The following is a 3,565-nucleotide window of genomic DNA, read 5'->3' on the forward strand; positions in this document are numbered from 1 at the left end:
GGGTTATACAGGACAAGCAGTTTGTTTGAACACAACAGATTTCTGGCTTTCTTAAAGGTAGCCTCTTGTGAATTCCCCCATACCCAGTTACCTCCCTTGCGCAGTAGCACATGTTGGGGTTCTAGCAAGGTGCTTAAGCCAGGTAGGAAATTACCGAAATAGTTAAAGGGTCCCAGGAATGACCGCAGCTCCGTCATGTTCTGTGGTCTCGGCGTGTTCTTGATGGCCTCCGTCTTGGCATCAGTGGGTCTGATGCTGGCTGCTGCGATTCTTCTTCCCAAGAACTCGACATCCTGCGCCAGGAAAACACACTTCGAGTGTTTCAACCTGAGCCCCATGCGATCCAACCGACTAAGAACCTCTTCCAGACTCTTCAAGTGCTCAATGGTCTCCGGACCTGTAACCAGTATGTCATCCTGGAAAACCACAGTGCAAGAAACTGACTTTAGCAGGCTCTCCATGTTCCTCTGGAAGATAGCCGTGGCCGACCAAATCCCGAACGGGCATCTGTTATAGATGAACAGACCTTTGTGTGTGTTTTTTTTTTAAATTCGTTGCCAATCTTTCCAATTCTTTGTCAGATCATCTTGTCAGATTACAAATGCCAGAGATTACCTTGCACACATCAAGGATCACTCTGCGCCAATGCTCTTAGCCAAAAGGCCTAGAGCCACTGCACCGTTCCTGGAAGTACTGCAATACCAGGTTCGTGCCATGGAGATGGATGGGTCAGGCCCCCCACACACCTCCTATTTCCAAAAAGCATAGGAGAATCACCTTCCTGATCCAGGGAGAACCACGTTGGGGTCATGGTTACTCCCCTGTCAGGTCAGTTACGCATGATCTTAGCCAAAAGGCCGAGAAGCGTGTGTGTTGATGCAGGTGAGGCCTTTCGAAGACTCCTCCAGCTCCTGCGTCATGTCGGCTGAGGTCAGGTCCAGCTTGGTGATCGTCTTCCCTCCAGCCAGGGTCGCAAATAGGTCGTCTGCCTTGGGTAGTGGGTACTGGTCCTGCAGTGAAAAATGGTTAATCGTTACTTTATAGTCCCCACACATTCTAACCGTGCTGTCCTCTTTACGTACTGGGAAAATCGGACTGGCCCAGTCGTTGAATTCCACCGGCGCGATGATCCCTTCTCACTGCAGCCTGTCCAGCTCAATTTCCACTTTTTCACGCATCATGTACGGTACCGCCCGTGCCTTGTGGTGGATGGGTCGTGTACCGGGAACCAAATGGATCTGCACTTTCGCCCCCGAGAAGCTTCCAATGCCAGGCTCGAACAACAATGGGAACTTGCTCTCTGGCAGAACGTCTCATCACCAGAGCTGTCACACAAGCACCAAGACGTAGCTTGGTTGGCGGTGAGGAGGGCCTTGCCTGTCAGAGCGTTCATGACACATGTAATGTAATTTGTTGAATGTACTACAATGTATCCCGTATTGTACCGAATTGTACTTGAACTGAAAAGCAAGGGAATGTATCGAACGGAACTGCCGTCAGCACACAAATGTAGTGTATGGGATTGCTGACCGCAGCTAAATGTACTGAACTGCTTTTGAATGTACTGTACAAATTTTTATATGAATAAAGTATATCTTGAAATAAAAAAAAGGGAACTTGCTCTCTGGACAAGGGGGGTGTTGTGCATCTGTAAAGCATGCACTCCCATGTTCTGCCACCTGGGAGCGCATCCCCTGAAGTCCCAAGGGATCCCAGCATCCCTTGGGAGCACTGTATATAAGCCAGCCCCTAAGTCCTGTTCCTCACTCTGGAGTGTTTTAATGAAGATTGAGGTCACTGTTACTTTAACCTCACTGTATGCAGTCTCATCTGTGTTTGGAACACAATAACTGCCGACGAGTATACGAATCCAATGCAAAGATGCAGCAAACTGTGGACATCCTGGAGAAGTTCTCGGAGGGTGAGGACTGAGAAGCCTATGTCGAACGGCTAGACCAATACTTTGTAGCCAATGAGCTGGATGGAGAAGGAAGCGCTGCAAAAAGGAGAGCGGTCCTCCTCACAGTCTGTGGGGCACCGACCTACAGCCTCACGAAGAATCTTCTGGCTCCGGTGAAACCCACAGATAAGTCGTATGAGGAGCTGTGTACACTGATTTGGGAGCATCTTAACCCGAGGGAGAGCGTGCTGATGGCGAGGTATCGGTTCTACACGTGCCAGCGATCTGAAGGTCAGGAAGTGGCGAGCTACGTCGCCGAGCTAAGGCGACTTGCAGGACAATGTGAGTTTGATGGCTACCTGGAGCAAATGCTCAGAGACTTTTTTGTACTGGGCATTGGCCACGAGATCATCCTACGAAAACTTTTGACTGTAGAGATACCGACTCTCAGCAAGGCCATTGCGATAGCACAGGCGTTTATGTCCACCTGTGATAACACCAAACAAATCTCTCAGCACACAAATGCTTGCAATGTTCATAATTTAACTGGAACTATGTTTGCGAGCAGAAATGTACAGGGCAGAAACCACAAGTCTGCAACTGCCAGCAAGCCTCAGGTGACCCAGATGACTCAGAGTCCGCAACAAAGGATGAATGCAAGGCAATTCACACCTTGTTGGCGTTGTGGAGGCTTCCATTCAGCCTATTCATGCCGCTTCAAAGGGTATGTTTGCAAGAGTTGTGGAAGAATGGGGCACCTCCAACGAGCTTGCTGACAAGCTGCAAGCTCTGCAAAACCTGCTAACCACCATGTGGCAGAGGAAGATCGGTCCATGGTGGATCAAAGCAATTTTGAGCCTCAGAGAGAGGAGGCAGATGCTGAAGACTCGAGGGGCACACATTGCCTGAAAGGGAGTGCTGAGTGCTTTGAAGAGTTGCTGCTCAGTGGTACTCTCTGCTAATTGACTAATTGCAGAAACTCGTGTTTCTCGTTTGGCTGGCTCTGGCCTTTTGGCTCGGGCCAAGCACCAATTGTAGAGAAGAAGAAATCTGCATGTTGACCGACCAAGGTGCCGGACTAGCACCACAAAAGATTGAAGGCTCCGGCCAAAACACAAGCCGAAAGGAGGAATCTGCAAACCGGACGGCAGCCAACTGAGTGGCGAAGCAGGGTGTCCGAAACACCATCCGAGTGACTACAAAGAAAGTGGAAGGACAGACGACGATACACCGGGACATCTTCGTGAAGAAATTTCTGCTTGAAACCTGTGGTATGAAAATCGCGGATGTCTTCGCCTTGCAGGACCTCCCGAAGAGAGGTTACTTTGATGTAACCTTCAGAAACGTCACCTTCTGCCTGAAATTCCTGAAGGGACTGAAGGAGGCGAGTGAACCACTGCGGTCAATGCTGACTTGGGAGCCACTGTTCACCCTCCCGTCGCAGAGGAAACGCACGATCACAGTGCAGATGTACAACCCCCACATCCCAGTCATTGATGTGCTAATTTTCCTCGCCAGGTATGTCGATGGGGCAGGAAACAGCAGCGACCTGAAGGACTTCCATGGGATTTGGACCAGCAAACGCCAGATCCAGGTCACCTTGAGTGGCCCTCCAATCGTTGACATGTGTAGAACCGATATCGTGCCATCAAAATGCTTTCCTTT

At 49.9% G+C, this 3,565-nt stretch overlaps 1 pseudogene; it reads right to left on the reverse strand.

Annotated features, from left to right (window-relative positions):
• Nucleotides 1–668: 668 nt before the first annotated feature.
• Nucleotides 669–869, reverse strand: LOC139230663 (U2 spliceosomal RNA; annotated as a pseudogene).
• Between the last annotated feature and the right edge of the window lie 2,696 nt (nucleotides 870–3,565).

The sequence above is a fragment of the Pristiophorus japonicus genome, chromosome 19 (genome assembly GCF_044704955.1).
Source record: "Pristiophorus japonicus isolate sPriJap1 chromosome 19, sPriJap1.hap1, whole genome shotgun sequence".
Taxonomy (NCBI): domain Eukaryota; kingdom Metazoa; phylum Chordata; class Chondrichthyes; family Pristiophoridae; genus Pristiophorus; species Pristiophorus japonicus.